This window comes from Ziziphus jujuba, chromosome 12, assembly GCF_031755915.1.
Source record: "Ziziphus jujuba cultivar Dongzao chromosome 12, ASM3175591v1".
Classification (NCBI taxonomy): domain Eukaryota; kingdom Viridiplantae; phylum Streptophyta; class Magnoliopsida; order Rosales; family Rhamnaceae; genus Ziziphus; species Ziziphus jujuba.
Window position 1 is genome coordinate 15,579,340 of NC_083390.1, and position 21,892 is coordinate 15,601,231.

A 21,892-nucleotide genomic window follows, 5' to 3' on the forward strand; every position below is an offset into this window, starting at 1 on the left:
TTATTGTTTTTATAAATACTTTCTTTTCCTTTCTTTTTCATTTTCCAATCATCCAAACAACAATTATTAATAAATATTTTCTCCTCGTTAAACTTATTTTCCATTTTCTTTTCCTTCCTTCAATTTAAACATTGTGCTTATATTTTTTAGCATTTTGAGATTAAAAAAAAAAAAAGAATAAATAAAGGTAACATTTTGATGAGGATATTGAGAATGGCAAAGTAATTCTCTTCCTCACGATGCCGTGCTCTTTGTTGGAGCTGCATTAGTGACTAAGCTCAGGCACTCAAAACCCCCTCCCCCCAAACACATACACTCAAAAAAAAAAAAAAAAAAAAAGACTAAGCTCAGGCTATTAGTGATTCCATAATACAATTTAACTGCAAAATTCATTGGAATCCGACATTTCACTTTGGTTTATACTATGCCATTGAGAGTGTTTCTACTATCTTCCCATCGAAAGCTCAAGACTTCTGAGATGAAAGATATTAGTGAAAGACACTTCCTTCCTTTCATGCCAACAAATAAATTAATAGATAAGGGAAAAAAAAAAAAAGAAAAATGTCCAACTGGCTATGGTGCAAATAGGCCAACACCAAAAATCGCAGAGTTGGAAGCTATTTTGAATGCAATTCAACTGGAGCAACGTCCAGTTCGAATCCGATGCTTTACATGTGATCAAAGCTCTTCAGATAAAAGACATAAGGAATCTTCACTGGGCTGCCGAACCTTTCTTCAATTCTCTTTCCTTGTATTTGGATATTTTTAGTAAGGGAAATTTGGCCTAATACCCTTGTTTTAAAGGCTCTAATGAAAACTACCCATCCGTTTCCAACCTTTTTTGTTTTACCCTTCTATTTTCAAATATCCCCATATTACCCTTTGCAAATGTGAAAAGGAAGAATGAAGATGTAAGGTTACGCTATTTTTCCCCTAAACGGAGCACGAAGAAGAAGAGGAAGAGAAAGTGAGAGAGAATGGCGAAGCGTTTTGGGACAATCGGAGTTCTTCAGGAGGAGGAGCGAGTGGAGGAAGCATCCAAGGCTCAGCAATTAGCTCTGTCATGCCTTTCTCGGTCTCAGAGTTGACGAGCTGGTCTACAACAAACTCCTCCTTCCTCTTCTTCTTCTGCTTCTTCTTCTTCTCACCACTCTTCCCATTCCTCTGCCTCTCACTGACTCACTGAGACAACTAAAACAATAACCTCATCAGGTGACGATGATTATTCAGCCCCCTTAAATCTTCTTTTACTTTTTGTTCCGTTTAGTTTTTTGGGTCTGCTTTTACTTTTGTTTTTATTAGCTGTTCTGGAAATTTTGTTGATTATTACAATTGAAAATATTAAGTTAATGGATCTTATACATGGGATATAGTAATTATTAATTACTGAACTTGTTTTTAGAATGCTATTATTTTTGGGTTTTATTATTTGGGGCCAAAATCATATGCATTTTAACTGTTTGTTGATATGTTTTATTGGGTTGTGTGTGTGTGGTAGAAATTATATAATGCTTTTGCTCATACAAATGAAGAGAAAATTTTAGTAGTGAAGCTATTCCATAACCTGTTCTGTTAAAGTCTTGGATGTGTCTATATGCTCAGATCTTCCTAAGATCTTATTATTGGCTATTTCCTATACGTCAATTACAAATTTCAATCTCCAGTTCCTCTAATCTAAGAAAATTTTATCATATATAAATACATGATATGTTGATATACTTTTAATTGGTATTTTAGGATGATGGATCTGTTATATGTATATTTTCTCTTTCTGGAAGTAATGCCTAAGATGGACATTTAGCTGCTGGTCGTAATGGTGTAAAGCGTCAGAACTATAAGTTCTCATCTGTTTTACTCTTTGATGTGGTTAGTATTTTTCTTGAGAAAGTTCCTATTCTCTTTGGTTTCTTAGATTGGTTTAAATATTCTTCTATTTGCAATTTTCAATATTTTGGTTGCTACTTTTTTGAATTTAGATATTAGCGGATTGATGCATTGTGGATTTTCTTGTCACATACACCTATCAAAATCAAAGAGGGAATTGATATGAAAGATTCTCACATCCCTGAAATTTGAAATCCAATAATCTGATAAAATTTAAGTGTAATATTTTTGTAAAAAAATGTTTAAATTTTTGATTTTATCAAGCATTAACTCAACATGGTTGTTTTTTCAAAGTCCATAGATTTTGTTTGATAGTATGCCTATTTTTCTAAAGCTTTAATACATGTTTTGTTTCCCTATCTAGCTACTTTATCCTTCTGTTACTAGCCTTTTGTAAAGGAATTTTTTTGCGATACCTACTAGTATAAAAAGGTCACATTTGTTCTTTTCAGGTCAAACAACAAAATATTTTATCATTCCTTTATAGTATGGAGACTAAAACTTTTTGTGGTAATACGACAAAGGTTGCTATCTATATTGTCATAGAGCCTATTGTTCCACTATTAGAAAATATCAAGGAACTAAATTTGGAAGGTACATAAAGGTATAAACAATCTGGTCTTCCTGGTTGATATTGGTTGTTTGATTGGATTAATCTGATTGCATGATACACGTAATTCTTCTTGTGCTAAAAAATGTTTAAGGTACTTGCATTAATGGTGATAGCATATGAAGAATCTTGGAGAATTTAAAACTACTCTTTGACTTTTTCTTTTGAAAATGGAAAATCTAAATCAATATTAGCCACCCGTTTAGTAGGTTATTGGAAACTCTTCCTGGCCAACTTGGTTTCTTTGATTCATTTAGAGAATATGTTCTATCAGTGTGATGTTAACTTTTGTTTTAGTGCTTCTCTTTATTTAAAAATTGAAATTTCCATCTAAATGCAAACAGTAACACGTAATATCTTTTGGTTTCTTTGTATGATTGTGCATACATAGGATGTGTGCCAATCCTGTTTATCACCATCTTGAACAATTTTGTAATGATCCTATTCAGAATGGTTTTCAGTGGTTTGGCTAGGAATATAGATTGAAGAAAATGGAGAGGAAAGTGAAGTAATAGAACTCGACTACAAAAACTATTGTCAAATATTTGTTAAGGCTGTTGAGTGTTTGCACTGATGCCTTTTAACGTTTTCTCCAAAATAGTTTTGTCCTACAAACAATTGGAATTCTGAAGCTGTTGTTAATTAGATTTTCTATATCTATCCTTCAAGTTTTTGAGTCCACTTTCAGCTGTTCCTTTGGTAGCTTTAGTTGGATTTGGGCTCTACGAGTTAAGTTTTCCTAGGGTAGTGTTATTCTGCAGCATTAATCATGGTTTACGAAGTGAATTGTTTAGTGATATTGTTTTCAGTGCCTTTCTTTGAGTTCTATGAATGAGTTTTTCGATTTAAAGTATTTGCATTCGTACCGCTTCATAACACTTAATATCTAATGTAAATGCACTTTGTTTTTCCTTTATTTTTTTGTATCAGCATGCATTTTTCTTTCTAGTTTTATTTATATTATTATTATTACTTTAATATCTTTTATTCAAGTAAATTATTCTTGTGTCAAAAAGATACTTCACAAATATTGTTCTCCATTTTCTTTGTTGATATTTTTTGTATTTATCCCCTTCTAATTTAGTCATTTCTCATACATGTTTATTGATTTAAACAGTCCATTGAGGCTTTCATTTATTGATTTAACTCAAACTCCAGTTATGATGTTGTGGAATCATTTCCCTCTGCACTTCATGTTAAAAGATGCAATGATAGGTTAACATATGATAATAATAGAAAACTATGGGAGCTATGCAAGGAAGACATTTTATATGAGTTCCTCGGTTTGGCTGCGAATCAATTATGCTTTTTGGAAGTTAGCCACCACTATATTATCTATTGTATTGACAAATACACACACATTAAGGGAAAAAAAGCCAAGAAAAGATATTAGAAAACAGGCAAAATCACAATGAATGTAAAATAAGGTGTTCATATGAAAAAACAAGTAAACCAATTGAAATTGCACAAATAGATATCAACATTTACATGCACTTCAAAATTTAGATGTTGCTTTTCCTCATTTCATCATTAGCCAGACTAAAAAATTTAGATGTTCTGAATTTTGGAGGTACATTTGGTTCCTATATTGATCAAAGTAGTGCAATAGTATTATTACCTATATTCTTCTTGTTCAGTTCATATTTGCTGACCTTCAAATTAAGGTCAACATTGAGTTCCTTTCATTGTTGTATATTTGTACATTCTACACACAGGGAGTTGGCATTTTGATCTCTGACTTGGTTGGAACTATTAATGGATCCTCATTATCTGTATAACAATGTTCAAATTAATATCTATGCTTTAGCTTTCTACTTTATTTTACCGAACCATAGAATTTCCACCTTTATCTAAGAACCTTTTTTCTCCTGTGCACTTAATAACTAGTTTTTAGGATTTTAAAAATTAAGCAATTTATTTGTCACATGTTCTGAAACATTGTTAATTTTTAAGAAATGCTCAACCCTCCCTGCTATTTGTTATGTGGGATGAACTTTTTCTCTTTAGGGTGAAAGGAACTGGTGGAAGATTATTCACTCAATTGTAATTGTGTTGTCAGCATATTATGATATCATGAAGCTCTTTCACTTTAGGTTTCTATTCAAAATTTTAAGGACCACAAGGACCACAGCTGTTGTGGTTTGGATTATTGGTAGGTCCATGGTAGGAGCCGCATTTGATGATTATTATCTTCTTGGGGACATATTAAATGTTTTATATGAGAAGTCTACTTGCTGTTGATGTTTTATGATATCTAAATATCCACAGTTATAGTCTTTAGTTAACTTTTAATGCTTTTATTATGTGATTACTGTGTTTAATATTATATTGGTTGATATTATATTGGGCTAGATCACATTTTCCGGGCAATAGATACAACATAATGACAACTAACATTGCAGAGAGCATGAACTCTGTGCTTATTAATGCTAGGGATAAACTTGTTTTGCCATTACTAGATCACATTCGTGATGTCTTGCAAAGGTGGTGGTATGATCGTCGAACTAACGCCGCTGCAGTGCAAACTCCTGTTACTAATTGGTTGGAAAAAATCATGCAGGACCGCTCAAATAATGGCAGAGGCTTACGTGTTATGCCAATGAACTTATATGAGTTTCAAGTTGTTGGCCATGGCATGTTCGTTGGAGTTATTAACTTAGAAAATAAGACGTGCTCATGCAAGGAATTTGACATTGATGGATTTCCTTGTGTCCATGCAAACGCTGCTGCAGTGCAAACTCCTGTTACTAATTGCTTGGAAAAAATCATGCAGGACCGCTCAAATAATGGCAGAGGCTTACGTGTTATGCCAATGAACTTATATGAGTTTCAAGTTGTTGGCCATGGCATGTTCGTTGGAGTTGTTAACTTAGAAAATAAGACATGCTCATGCAAGGAATTTGACATTGATGGATTTCCTTGTGTCCATGCAATTGCAGCATGTAAGCATCGACATATCTCTCCATATTTCCTTTGCTCGGCGCATTACTCAGTTGACTCACTCCGTGATGCATATTCGGAAACCATATATCCACTTGGAGATAAAAGTCAGTGGCATGCTCCAGATGATGTCATAAACCAGGTTGTAGTTCCACCTTAAATTGGCAAACAGTCAGGAAGACCGAGAAAGAAGAGGATTCAATCTCAAGGAGAGGAGCGTCATCAATATAGATGCGGGAGGTGCAAACAGGTTGGTCACAGCAGCCGATCATTCTCTGCCGCCGTACCTCTTGATAGCACTAACAACCAACAGCACCACTGAAACGAACGCCCATCAATCGCATAATGCTATATTCAGACAATGAGGCCATGTTATGTGGTATGCGTGTGTATGAAATGTAGTCAGGAATGCAATTAGTTGGTCAACCGCGTAACGTGTGTTTTGGAGTAATAGACGTTGGCTTTATGTGTTCTTTTATTGTCAAATTCATCTGTCGTATTGTTTTGATAACATATCATTCCATCTTCAGTTTTTGGTTCAGTTGTTTGTATGTTTCTTACTATTGCATGGATGATATTACTGCCCAATGGTAATGACCAATGCATCATCGGTAATTGACATTTGTACACCATCATAAAAGACTCACAACAATTCCATCCGGCAACTTCAATCATGTGTGTTCCAACCAATAACATGCTAAATGTAGCATTATTAATGATAAATTCTGGCAAAGTAAGTGATCAAACGGCTTAAAAAATGAAAACGTTCAATTTGTTTTTTATTCAAATATTACCGAAGGTTTTGTCGGTAATTACCGAAACCCTATGGCAATCACATTTTACCAATTTTTTGGGCCCCACAAGTCCCCTAAGGTGTGTTGAATGCAAAAAAATGAAAAATATGGATTCTAAAATTATCCTAAGGAGAGAAAATCCCAAAATTACTTAAAAAGTTCTCAAATTTTCTAAAAAAATAGGATGACTGTTCACCCTCGGTAATTCCCGAGGAAATCCTCGGTAACCAACAAATACCCTCTGGAAAAATTATCGACAGTTTCGTTGGTAATTCCCGAGGGTGTACAGTCCATAACATTTTACCAAATTTTTGGGCCCCACAAGTCCCATAACGTATGTTGAATGCAAAAACATGGCAAATAGGGATTCTAAAATTATGCTAAGTAGAGAAAATCCCAAAATTTCATAAAAGTGTATCAAATAAATCCCAAAATTTGAATGACTGTTCACCTTCGGTAATTCCTGAGGAAATCATCGGTAACCAACACATACCCTCTGGAAAAATTACCGATGGTTTCGTCGGTAATTACCGAGGGTGTACAGTCAATCACATTTTACCAATTTTTTTGGGCCCCACAAGTCCCATAACGTGTGTTGAATGCAAGAAAATGAAAAATATGGATTCTAAAATTATCCTAAGGAGAGAAAATCCCAAAATTGCTTAAAAAGTTCTCAAATTTTGCAAAAAAATTGGATGACTGTATTCCCTCGGTAATTCCCGAGGAAATCGTCGGTAACCAACACATTACCCTCTGGAAAAAGTATCGACAGTTTCGTCGGTAATTACCGAGGGTGTACAGTCCATCACATTTTACATTTTTTGGGCCCCACAAGTCCCATAACGTGTGTTGAATGTAAAAACATGCAAAATAGGGATTCTAAAATTATGCTAAGGAGAGAAAATCCCACAATTTCATAAACGTGTCTCAAATTTTACAAAACAATTGGATGACTGTACCCCCTCGGTAATTCCCGAGGAAACCATTGGTAACCAACCACATACCCTCTAGAAAAATTACCGACAGTTTCGTCGGTATTTACCGAGGGTGAACAGTCATCATATTTTTTTGCAAAATTTGAGACACGTTTAGGAAATTTTGGGATTTTCTCTCCTTAGCATAATTTTAGAATCCTTATTTTGCATGTTTTTGCATTCAATACACGTTATGGGACTTGTGGGGCCCAAAAAACTTGTAAAATGTGATGGACTGTACACCCTCGGTAATTACCGACGAAACCGTCGGTAATTTTTCCAGAGGTTGTGTGTTGGTTAGCGACGATTTCCTCGGGAATTACCGAGGGTGAACAGTCATCCAATTGTTTTGCAAAATTTGATACACTTTTATGAAATTTTGGAATTTTCTCTACTTAGTATAATTTTAGAATTCCTATTTGCCAAATTTTTGCATTCAACACACGTTATGAGACTTGTGGGGCCCAAAAAATTGGTAAAATGTTATGGACTGTACACCCTCGGCAATTACCGACGAAACCGTCGGTAATTTTTCCAGAGGGTATTTGTTGGTTATCGACGATTTCCTCGGAAATTACCGAGGGTGAATAGTCATCCAATTTTTTTGCAAAATTTGAGACACTTTTATGAAATTTTGGGATTTTCTCTCCTTAGTATAATTTTAGAGTCCCTATTTTGCATGTTTTTGCATTTAACACACGTTATGGGACTTGTGAGGCCTAAAAAATTGGTAAAATGTTATGGACTGTACACCCTCGGGAATTACCGACAAAACCATTGGTAATTTTTCCAGAATGTATGTGTTAGTTACCGACGATTTCCTCGGGAATTACCGAGGGTGAACAGTCATCCAAATTTTTTGCAAAATTTGATACACTTTTATGAAATTTTGGGATTTTCTCTACTTAGCATAATTTTAGAATCCCTATTTGCCATGTTTTTGCATTCAACACATGTTATGGGACTTGTAGGGCCCAAAAAATTGGTAAAATGTTATGGACTGTACACCCTCGGGAATTACCGACGAAACCATCGGTAATTTTCCTAGAAGGTATTTGTTGGTTACCGACGATTTCCTCGGGAATTACCGAGGGTGAACAGTCATCCAATTCTTTTGCAAAATTTGAGACACTTTTATGAAATTTTGAGACACTTTTATGAAATTTTGGGATTTTCGTGTATTTGTGTGTTCGTGTAAAGCCGTTTGTTTGGTTTTTTGTATTTGTGTGTTCGTGTAAAGACATTTAGAAAAAGTTTATTTTTGTTTGGTTTAAAATATAATAGGATATGTAAGTAATTTTTTTTTGTTTGAAGGTTACAATGAATATTGAGGGGTAGAACAAAAAAGATATCAAGTGAGGGGGCAAAAATCATTAACCTCGGTCCTATGAGGATATTGGGCCAAATTCCCCTTTTAGTAATTTTTCCTTTTGCTGGCCCCTTGGAAAGCAAATGCTTCGGCTTAATTAATTAGCCAATGGGCGGAGAACCAAGAAATATATAGGCCTATTGACCCAAATTGGCTCCTGCAAAATTGACTTCTTTGCATGACTCGGTAAAGTACTTCTGAGGACACTCCCCAAGTCTAGGCTTTTGTTTCTGCCCTGTTTTTTAGTTTCTATGAAACCCCAGATTTCAGCCAAAAAAAAAAAAAAAAGGGAAAATGTCCAAATGCCTATGTGCAAATAGGCCAACACCAGAAAAAAAAAAAAAAAAAAGTGGTTCTCACACAACCAAAATTTCGCCCGCAACTACAACTTTTCAAATTTTTTATTTAGAATTTTATCCTTATGTGAAATTAATAGAAATGACTAATAAATCAATTGCTAAATGCACACTATATATGAAATAAAAATTCTTCTATTTTGATGTTAAATATAAAAAATAACAAAATTTCAACTTCTTTTTTTTTTTTTGGCTCAAAAAACAAAATTTCAACTTCGAAAGTATGTATTTGGATCATCTTCATTACCTTCCTACCTTCCATTGTATATCCAATAATATTTTCTCCTTTTTTTACGTAAATTTATAAATTATTGAAATAAATTAAAATGGTTGTTTGTAATTTGCCGGTTACATATAAATTCATCCAAATTTGTTCGACCAAAGCATTTTACTTGTCTCTTTTTATTTTTATTTTTATTTTTTGATTTTCTGATTTAGTGTAAAGGTGTATAAAATTGGGGTATTTGGGAAATTAGATGAAATGTGAAAGTTATTTTCAAATTATGGCTAGTTATTTTCAAATTAATTATAGCTATTTTAACGCAATGCAAGAAGTAAAAGTGTCGAAAAAAGATTTTGGTTGTGTAAAGAAGGCACCTCAAGGTCAAAACAATATATAAGGGTGTTCTTTTTACACCACCATAATTTCTCCTCTCGTTGTTTTTCTTTTTACACCACCTTTTATTTTAGTTTATTTTATTTTTTGTGCATGATTTACACAGCCTTTTAGAAACTTTTTTACTAAAATATCTGTTTCTTCACACCTCAAAAACGCATGCGTCACCGTTCTGGAAAGAAGAAAAATACGAAAACGCGTCGGTGTATCCTCGAACAAAATAATATGTGGATGGAACTTTAGTTATTCAGTTTTTCATTGAAAGATCTTATAGTTAAGGTTCTAATTATCAAAATTTTAGTATAAATTTTTTTAAAATTTTTATATTTTTAAGGATTCGAAAAAAAATTTAAATCCTAAATGAAAACGGATAAAATTTTTATAATATCTATCGAAATTTCAAAATTTTTGTTCAAATTTCTATGAAAATTTCTGTTAAAATATCCACATCAAAATTCTTAATAATTTTATGAAAAAATCTATAATATCTATCGAAATTTGAAAAATTTCTATATAAACTTCCGAAATTTCCATAGAAATTTTGGAAATATCTATGAATTTTTCTTAAAGATTTTTTGTAAAAAAATTCATAAATATTATTGATGTTTAGTATTTGACCAAATTAACTTTAGTGATTTTTTTTTTTAATCTTTTAATTGTCTTTGAAATATTTAATGATATAAATGAAATGAAGTGAATTAAAGTGAATAACCTTGATAGGTTCTATTCATTGATAAAGTATATATATACTTGTTATACATTTTGTATAAAATTGATTCATTAGAATCTTATAATTACAAGTTAAAAATTAATTATATAAGAATAGAAAATAATAACATAAAATAATAACATGAAAATATAATATTATGTATATACTAAACATAAAGAATAATTAGATTTAATACAATATCTTTATGGTTGATATATTAATAATTAGAAATATACATGGGTCGGATTGAAAGAAAAATAATAACCGACCCGATCAATTCGGATTTATCGAGTTTCTACCCGATCCAACACAATGGCCCATAAAAATCCAACCCAAACCAATCATAATTAGGTTGGATTGAGTTGAATGATTGAGTTGAATCTCAAATTGGGCCTAAATCCAAATGTTAAATTTGAAGATTGGGCCACAAGTTGGGTCTAAGCCCAAATAATAATTCTGATCATTTTTCAATAAAAATTCATACAACTAAGGACCAATTATTAATTTTGGACTCTTTAAAAAATCAAATTACTTAAAAAAAAAAAAAACACAAATTGAGATCTAAAATAACACAAATTAAATCCAAACTTGTTCAATCAAATTATAACAAAAAATAGTTATCATATACAAAGTCCTTACAACTCAATATATTAAATAACATGTCACAAATTAACAATACACACATAAAATAAATAAATAAATAAATAATATATATATATATATATATATATATATATATATTATCCAATCAAAGCTTCAATCTCCAAGCCATTGTAATTCCAAAGCTAGCTTAAAGTCTCCATCATTCCAAAGTTTCAATATACAACACACATATCACACTCTTACTGTTTACAACACCACAAATAACCACAAATAAATAAATAAATAAATAAATATGATTAAAACATAGTTTGCTTACCACCAAACTCAATGAAAAGATAATTTCTTCATGTATCATAATCAGAAATTATAGCAGATCCTGTATCTAAAAGAAAAAAACAAAGTATAAAAGACATAAAAGTTTCATTGAAATATGTTAATGAATGTAAATATTAAAATAGAATGTTAAATTAACAAGTTAAAAAATTACCTGACTTAAGATGTTGACAAATAGCAAAGCATTCATCATTAGCACGATCACGAATATCTAATGGAAGTGAGATTGCACTAAGCCAATTTTGAGAGCAAATCAAAGCTTCCATCATTTTTGGAGTAAGTGAGCTTCGATATGGATCTAAAATGCATCCTTCAGTGCTAAAACCTGATTCGGAAGCTACTGTAGATAATGGGACAGCAAATATATCTCAAGCCATAAATGATAGAATCTTAAATTTTGTGGAATTCAATTTTCACCAATCCAACAAATCAAACAACTAGTTGTTGCAATCCTCTGTAGATTCCATTAGATATCTATCTACCTCATTTTTTATTTTTGAAGTATTGTCCACTCTCTTATTCTTGTACTCCCATAATAAATCATCTTCATCATCATTATCTCTCTCATAAACCTCAAAATTGGTTTCCTTAACATTTTTGGAAGATTGACTATCAGTTGTTGATTTATCACTTGCAGCATAAAAATCAAATAATTGACAGTTTCTTTCACTCTTTTCATCATTGTTTTACACACATCATTTGAATAAAGTTTACCAAAACTAAAAATCATATAATCTAGCTTGTATCGAGGGTCGACGACAGCAGCAAAAAACAACAAATTATTAATCTTATCAATTGTCCCTCAATACTTATCACATTTCAGTTTCATATGTTCAGCCATGGTACTTAAAGGTCTATTTTTTTTTCCAAAGTACACCTACTCAATTGTTGCTGAATTTTACAAAACTCTTATCATAAACAAGTGAGATGTCACATGCAAAGAGCCACTGAATTTCCAAGTAATATCATAAAAACTCCTTAAAAATTTCAGAAATAATTTAGCATCATTCCAATCTTTTTCTGCTGGTGGTTCATTATTAAAATAATTAAGGTAGTATTCATCCTATTCTTCCATCTTCTCAAAAGCTTTTTGAAGCTTAATTGCACTTTCTAACATTAAATAGGTGGAATTCCACCTAGTTAACACATCCAAAGATAAGAGTTTTTTAGACTCTATCTTTTCTTTTTCAACACATGCTTTAAATGTGGCTAACTTTGATGGTAAAGATCTATATACCTCACAACATGACGAATTAGATCAATTGAAGTAATGTGATCCTTCAATCCATCGCTCATAATCAAGGTAGTGATGTGAGCACATGTGGAGGAATTCACCATCTAAGACAAGACTATTCCAATTTCTAATCCTCCTTTTAATGTATGCAATGGCAACATTATTTGCCGATGCATTATCTATAGTGATAGTAAAGACCTTTTCAATCCACCACTCAATCAAACAACTTTTCAATTGTCTCACCCTTATGGTTAGCTATTTGATAAAAATTTAATATCCTTTGTTGTAATTTCCATTCACTATTAATATAGTGAGCTATGACAACCATGTAATGAATATTTTGAATAGAAGTCTATGTGTCTGTGGTTAAGCTAACCATTGGTGAGTTATTCATAAATAAATTTTTCATCTTTTTCTTCTCCCCCAAATAAAGCTTATACACATCTCTAGTAATTGTAACCTGAGATGGTGGATCAAACCTTGGACAAGCCACACTATAAAAATCTCTAAATCTTTCTCCTTCTACAAATGTAAACGGCAACTTATCTCTAATAATCATTCTAGCACATGCAGTCCTACAAGCCTCTATATTAAATCCCACAGCAATTCGATTACTAATATCACACATTCACCTTCTTTTTTACTTCTGAAAGGGAGTATCTTCTGACTCGTATCCTTTTTTCTATGTGAATTCTCTTTACATTGACTCAAATGATTCCACAAAGTAGTAGTCCCATATTTTTTAGTATTACGTGCATAATCCCTATCACAATAATTGCATTTACACCTATCACCTCCTTCAATTTTACTAAAATGAGCCCAAATTTTTGAAGTTCTTACCCGTTTTCTCTTGCTCCAAGTGCATGGTGGAGGCACTTGAGAAGAAAAAGGTGGTGGCTCTACTCATATATCACAAGCGGCTGATGTACTACATGCTTCAGTTGGTGTAGTAGATTCTGTTGTTGATGGAGTTTTAGAAGCATTAGATTGAATTTCATCCATCTAAAAATTAAAATTACAATTATATGAATCAAATCACATTAAGAAGGAAAATATATCATATAGCAGTAGCTAACATAAAAAAACCAAATATATCCTTTAGTGGAAGTGCATAAGGGGGTGGATATAGCTTTTTGGATTAGAAATATTTACACTTGGTCCAACATACAAATTGACACATTCTTCCAAATAAATCAATATATTTGGACAGTAATTGGCAGTGAATTAATTGATATATATATATATATATATAGAAGTTGCAGGGGTAAAATAATCCTAGAAGCAATATTCTCGATACAATTGAAATACCTTCCTCCATTTGTTAGGAAACATGTGTGTTTCAACATAATATTTTTTTTTTAATTTTTAATGTAATTTTCTTCAAATAAGAAGCTTCACATAAATTTTCTACCCAAAAAAAATGAAAAAAGAAAACAAGCCGTAGTCCAAAATTGAATCCAAGCTGTAGTCCATCTTCTTTGAACAAATTAAGAAATACACAACCTATTAGGAATGTTCTTGCAAAGATGGTCCAAAAACAATAGCCATTATTTCCTTGACTAGAACTCAAATTTGTAAAAATAACCAAACACCTTGACATATATATTCACCATGAACACATATTTAATCTATTGTCCAAGACTAGAACCTACTCACAAACTACCTTCAGAAGAAAGAAGAAGGAAAAACAAAAAACAAGAAAAATAAAAAATAAATAAACAAGCAAAAGTTCACGTAAGCTCCTTGTATAAGTTAGTCGCAATCACCTCCACCATGTGTTTCATTTTCTAAACATCTAAGCATCTTAGTATTGCAGTAAATAAAATTAAATAAACTAAATAATATATTTTTTTAAGGGAACTTCCTAGAAGAAAAGGTAGGAAAAGAGACCAATTTGAAAGACATTGTTGCTATGTGAATTGTGAAGTCCTACATCGGTTGGAAAGGAAAATAAAGCATGACTTATAAGCGTGTTGATATCTTTCCCCTGTAGACACGTTTTAAACCCGTGAGGGCTGGGTTGTAAGAGAATTCCTCAGGCCCAAAGCGGAAAATATCTACATGCGGATGGTCTGGGCTGTCACAAATGGTATCAGAGCCGGACCTGGATCGGTGTGCCAGCGAGGACGCTGGGCCTCAAAGGGGAAGGATTGTGAAGTCCCACATCAGTTGGAAAGGGAAACGAAGCATGACTTATAAGCGTGTGGATACCTTTCTCATGTAGACATGTTTTAAACCTGTGAGGGCTGGGTTGTAAAAAGATTTTCCAGACCCAAAACGGACAATATTTACATGTGGGTGGTCTAAGCTGTCACATGAATAGCTGGAAAGATCTGAACTAGGGGGAGAACTCTCAGGCTGGAGACTGGAGGCGCGTGAGAGAAGAAGCAAAATCAAGGGTTTCAGGGGTTTCACCAGTATTCACGTGTGAAACCTTTTTGTTTTTTGAAGCCCATGAGTCCAAAAACAGCCTTATCTAAGTGAGCCCACCAAATGCACAGGTCGGGTTGGATTATATCGAATTTTAAATCTGTAACCCGAAATCTGACCTGATAAACTCAAGTTGAAAAAAACCAACCCGCAACCCATCCAAGTTATATCGATTTCTTTTATTCACGGATTGAGTTGGTCGGGTTAATCGGTTTTTTGAACAGTCCTATTAATAATTACATAAAAAATTATCAAGGAGATATATTTTTTAACAATTACTCTTTATATTTCACATCTCAAAATAAAAGTAAAAAAGAAATAAATAATTTTCAAATATCTAAGAGTTTTATGAGTATTGAGATAATACTTATAAAATTTAACATAATTGTAATAATTATTTTATCTTAATTAATAAATTATTTAATCCAGTATATACTTTTTTCACAAACTCTTATCAATAACACTCTATTTATTATCATTATCCAATACTATAAACCAAAGTTCAAAATTTCGATATTGATGGAAACATCAAAAGTTCAAAATATGAAAATATCCACAAAAATACCGAAAATTATCAAATATCGATAAAAACTCATAAACAATTATGGAAATTTATTTAAAAATAATTTTTTTTATTGAAACTTTAGTATTAGCTTGTTCAATTAATTAATTATCAAATTAATATTAAAATTACAAAGATATTAAATCAATATCATATTTTTCTTAACCAATTGATTTATAATAAACGTTAATAGTTAAAAATATACTATTATTAATAAAAATAAAAATAAACATATATTTAATAAAACTAATTACTAATTAAGATATACAGAACAATTATTACAATTACATTGTATTTTATAAATGTTATTTCAATACTCTAAAGAATTTCTGGATGGTTGAGACTTGTTTGTATTTTTCTTATTCTCATTTTAAAATGTGAAATATAAAAAGTAATTATTAAAATATATATCTCCTTGATAATTTTGCATAGAATTATTGATATACTATGAATATGAATATTTGAAAGTTAAGTTTACATATATCAAATACCATCGATATCGAAATTTTAAACTTTAATTTGCAGAAAATATATTTCCTGTAGATCTTTTAATTTTTATCTACTTTATAATATTTACACAAATATTAAATTTATTATTGTAAAATAATAATTATAATAGATTGGTAAACTTGTAACTTATGATACTAATTTTGTTTAAAAATATGATAGGTAGATTTGTTTAATATAATTTTAGATATTATTTGTTAAATATGAGTATTAATTTGGCAAAAAGTTTTACTAAATATCAATAATATTTATAAAAGTTTTTGATAAAAAAATTTAACAAAAGAATAATAAATATTTTCAAAATTTCTATGGAAATTTAAGAAATTTCCATGAAATTTTTGAAATTTCAATTCCACGGAAATGATGAATTTTTAAACCAAATTGTGAAGGATTTGATATAGATATTATGATGGAAATTTCCATGGAAATTATGGATAAATATAAAAAAATTTGATAGATATTATAAAAATTATATCTATTTCAACTTGGGAGGTAAATTTCTTTTCGATATGTTTGAAAAATGGAAATTTTGCAGAAAGTTCATGGAAAGTTCGATATTTTAAACTATGGCAAAGTTCAAAATTTTAGTATTGGTGGAAATATTTAAGGTTTAAAATATGAAAATTTCTATGGAAATATCAAAAAGTATCAAATATTTTATATCAATAAAACTCATAAAAAATTATGTAATTGATGGAAATTTATTTAAAAAAATAAAAAAATTTGTTGAAATTTTAGTATTAGATTATTTAATCAATCAATTATCAAATTGATTATAAAAATTATAAAAATATTGAATGGATATTATATTTCTCTTAATCAATTTAATTTATACTAAAGGTTCAAAATTTCGGTATCGATAGAAATATCAAAAGTTTAAAATATGAAAAGTTCCTTAGAAATATCGGAAAGTATTGAATATCGATAAAAAAATCATAAAAAATTATGGAAATTTATTTAAAAAAATAAATATTTTGCTGAAACTTTAGAATTGACTTGTTTAATCAATCAATTATCAAATTGATTAACAAAAATTACAAAAATATTGAATAGATATTGTATTTCTCTTAATCAATTTAATTTATAATAAGTGGTAATGATTTAAATAAATTATTATTAATAAAACTATGTAAAAAAGAGTATATTTTTGATGAAATTGTTTGTTAGTTTAGATAAAATAAAGATTACAATTACATTATATTTCATAAATATCATCACAATACTCATATAATTCTTAGGTGATTAAAAATTATTAATCTCTTCCTCTTTCTCATTTTAAGATGTGAAATATGAAAAGTAATTATTAAAAGATGTATTTCTTTAATAACATTTAATGTAGTTACTAATATGTCAACCATAAAGATTTTGTATTAAATGTAGTTGTCCTTGATGTTTAGTATAATATATTCTGTAATCCTTTTATTTTTATTTGCTTAATGTTATTAATTTAAATACTATCAATACAAATTCTACATAATATTGTATTTCTATATTATTATTTTATGTTACTATTTTTTATTTTTATATAATCGACTATTAACTTGTAATTATGGGATTATAATGAATCCATCTTATACAAAATATATAGCAAGTATATATATACTTTGTCAATAAATAGAACCTATTAAGGTAATCCATCTTATACAAAATATACAGCAAGTATATATATATACTTTGTCAATGAATAGAACCTTTCAAGGTTATTCAACTTAATTAACTCTATTTTATTTATATTACTAAATGTTTGAAAGATAATTAAAAAGTTAAAAATAATATATATTAATAAAGTTAATTCGGTAAAATAATTTACTAAATATCAATAATATTTATGAATAAAAAAGTTTTTTAAAAAAATCATAGATATTTTTTAAATTTCATGAAAATTTTAGAAATTTACATTGAAATTTTCAAAATTTTGATGGATATTGTGGATTTTTTAACCAAATTGTTAAGGATTTAATGGGGATATTTTAAAGGAAATTTCCATGGAAATTTTGGTGAAATTTCATAAATTTCAATGGGTACTATAGAAATTCTACCTATTTTCATTTGGAACTTAAATTTCCTTTCAATCCCTTAAAAAAAGAAAATTTCAAATATATAAAACCTTGTTTACAGTAAGGTTAAAATATCTAAAATTTTCTCGAAATTTCCATTTCTTTAAAGGGATCAAAATAAAACTTACTTTCCAAATGGAAACGGCTAGAATTTCCATAAAATTCATTGAAATTTCTAAAATTTTGCCGAAATTTTCATAAACATTTCCATCAAAATATTTACGTCAATTCTTTAAAAATTTGGTTAAAAAAATCCATAATATCCATCGAAATTTCCATGTAAATTTTCAAAAATTTTCATGAAAATTTTTAGAATATCTATGAATTTTTTTAAATTTCTGTTAAAAAAATTCAAAAATATTATTGATGTTTAATAAATTACTTTACCAAATTAACTTTATGATATATTTTTTTAACCTTTTAATTGTTTTTTAAATATTTAATGATATAAATAAAACAAAGTGAATTAAATTCAATAACCTTGATAAGTTTTATTCATTGATAATATATATATATATATATATATATATATATATTTGTTATACATTTTGTATAAGATGAATTCATTAGAATACTATAATTACAAGTTAATAATTGATTATATAAAAATGAAAAATAATAATATAAAATAATAACATGGAAATACAATATTATGTAGAATTAATATTGATGGCATTTAATTTTATAACATTAAGCAAATAAAAAAAAATGATATAATATATTATACTAAGCATCAAGGACAATTATATTTAATACAAGATTCTTATGATTGACATATTAATAATTATATAAAAAATTATTAAGAAGATATATCTTTTAATAATTACTTTTCACATTTCAAATTTCAAAATGAAAACGAGAAAGATATTAATAATTTTCAATTATCTAAGAGTTTTATGAGTATTAAGATGATATTTATGATATATAATATAATTGTAATGATTGTTTTATCTTAATTAATAAACAATTTATCAAATATATATATTTTTTGTATATTTTTATCAATAACAGTTTATTTATTATCGTTATTGCTTATTATAAATTAAATTGATTAAGAGAAATATAATATCTATTCAATATTTTTTTAATTTTTTTAATCAATTTGATAATTAATTGTTTAAATAAGCTAATGCTAAAATTTCAACAAAAATTTTTATTTTTTAAAATAAATTTTCATCATTTTTGGTAATTTTTATCGATATTCGATATTTTTTTATATTTGCATGGAAATTTTTATATTTGGAATCTTCGGTATTTCCACTGATACTGAAATTTTAAATTTATTTATAATTTAATGATAAAAATTTAATAATTGGTGTCATTTGTGAAGGTGTTCAATTTTATTTTTTTGTTTTTATTTTTTCTTATAAATTTATGTACTTTGCTTACTTTTAGACATATTAATTAACTAGAAATGTAAAGGAAAGAGAAAAAAAATTAAAAAATAACACAATTTTATGTTTGCATCGTTTTTTGTTTTTTTTTTTTTTTTTTTGGGTTTACTTTTATTGTTACTAGATATTTCTAACTACCATAAACTAATATTAACAAACAATTGAAATAAATAAACTGCACACAATTTAGATGTAAAAAAAAATTAAAAATTAAACAAGCCAACAAGCAACCCTTAACTATTCAATTTTTTTTAGACTTTTATCTTGAATCAAGCTTAGTTGAGCTAAGTTCTAGTTTTTTATGTATGAGTCGAGCCAATCCAAACTCAAACTTTTTATTAACAAGTCGAGCCAACTTTTGAGCAATAAATTTCAAATTTTAATTAGCTTTAGCTGAGCTTGGTCATTCCAAGACTAGGTGAGCCAAGCTTAACAATCATAATATTCGACTCATTTATGAAAGGATTTATACAAAACTTAGATGCTTTATGAATTATCTAAGTAATTCATTCACAAAAATAGTATATATATATATATATATATAGACAATTACATGGGTAATAGATCGTATACGCAAACTCAACCTAAGCACCAATAGGAGTTATATAGCCTAATAGAGTAATCAACTGATATGGTAATAACTCGGACTACAAGTATGAATATTTCATACTACATCAAATTTACATTGTCATCAAGATAAAGCAAGGGAATTATCTTAGGTGAAGTGGCAGTCATTCTTATGCATGGAACAACATCCAATAAAGATACATTTTTCAAAATGGTATGAGAATTTTTTGTTATTGTATGGGTGTATGAATGGATAGCGTTCACACCTAAAACTATTTAAAAATTTAAAATCAAAATCTTTCAGGAAAATTTTTTGAAAAGGAGATTTCAATCAAAAAATTTTTGTTGGTAATCAATTAATTATGAATGCAACTATTGCACAAGTATTTCACCAAAATTTTAGTAGTAGAGAGCTGTGAGCAAGTTAGATATGTTTCGATCACATTACAATGTTTTCTCTCAATTTTTCCCCAACCCAATCTGACTGAAAACATTTTACTTTCTTGAAATTGATTCTCAATCATTAATTTAAATTTTAAAAATATTTGATTGACATTTTATTTTAGTCTCATTGGGTATATCCACACAAACTTAGAGTAGTCATCCTTGAAAAGAAAATAGTATCTATCCTTTATTGGATAGAACATGTGCAAGTTTCTAAACATATGAATGTATAAGATCAAGAGGAGAATGAGATTTAGTGTAAGATGGAGGAGCAAAAATTTTATGACCTTTACCTAATTGACAAGGTTCACAAAAATTATTCTCTAATTTAATAAAGAAAATTTATTACATTGCATGGAAATAGAATTTAAAACCGAAAAAGAAAGATGTCCTAGTCTAAGATGCCAAAGTTGATTTGTAGAACTAAATTAAACAATTGAAAAGACTCATTACTAATGCTAAACACTTTGGGACACATTGCATGAGTGAGGTAGGAAGCAGCTTGAACAATTGGCAAGTGCACCTTGTACAATCCATTTTCAAGTTTTTCTTTGAGTATTAACTTTCTCATATCATTGTCCTTCACAAAAATAAAATTTTTATTTTTGTCAAATTTAACAGTGGCACTATTGTCAATCTTAACAAGTTTTTTTTTAATGGATAAAACATGTAACAGGTTTTTCAAAACAAGTTTACCAGTGGGTGAGTTAACAAGAGAGTAACCAATATTTTTAATGATTAAAACTTCACCATTACCAATTACTAATTTTTCACCTCTATTTTATGCACTTTTCTTGTGAATATTAAATTGTTCTCCAGTGACATAATTGATGGGTCCACTATCCAAGAATCACTTAGGATTTGCAACTAGATCAAGAGAGGCATAGTAAATCTAATTGTTGTTGTTGTTGGGCATTGAAGGTGATCTTGTATAATTTTTATCAAACCGAAAATAACAATCCTTAACAACATGTCCAGGTATGTGACAAAGCTGGCAATACACCGTTTTTGGTTCATCGCGAGAACGTCCACTACCTTTACCTTCTAAATGCACCTCTATCCGAACCATCAGTCATGATTCTCATTACTTTTTGAATGATTTGGCTTATCTGCAATATGAGCTTAACGCATTGCCATGGAGATTGCATATTGAATCCTCATGTCTTAGCTAAGTAGGAGGACTTGAACTTCTTCAACATTTAGAAAAATCTAATGAGAATTTATATTAGCAAATGTGACATCATATTTAAAGGGGATACTTTGTAAAATCTACATGATAAAATCTTCATCAGAAACAGGATTCCCTACTAGTGCCAATTTGTTTGCAATTTCTTTTATCTTTGAAAAATAGCACTCATTGATAAGGCCTCCTTCTTTGTTGACTGAAGCTACAATTTAAGTTGCATTAGTTTAGCCCTATATTGACTACCAAAAAGCTTAGCAAGCGATGTCCATAATTGGAAGAACGTTTGAGGTATAAAGAGAGACATCTGAACATTTTGAGAAATA

General features: G+C 29.4%; 1 long non-coding RNA gene across 1 annotated transcript; it reads left to right on the forward strand.

Moving 5' to 3' along the window:
- The first annotated feature begins 701 nt into the window (after positions 1–701).
- On the forward strand, positions 702–5,962 carry LOC132800299 (uncharacterized). Its single transcript, XR_009635304.1, has 2 exons — positions 702–1,212; positions 5,055–5,962. It is a non-coding gene; the product is annotated as an uncharacterized LOC132800299 (long non-coding RNA).
- The last annotated feature ends 15,930 nt before the right edge of the window (positions 5,963–21,892 follow it).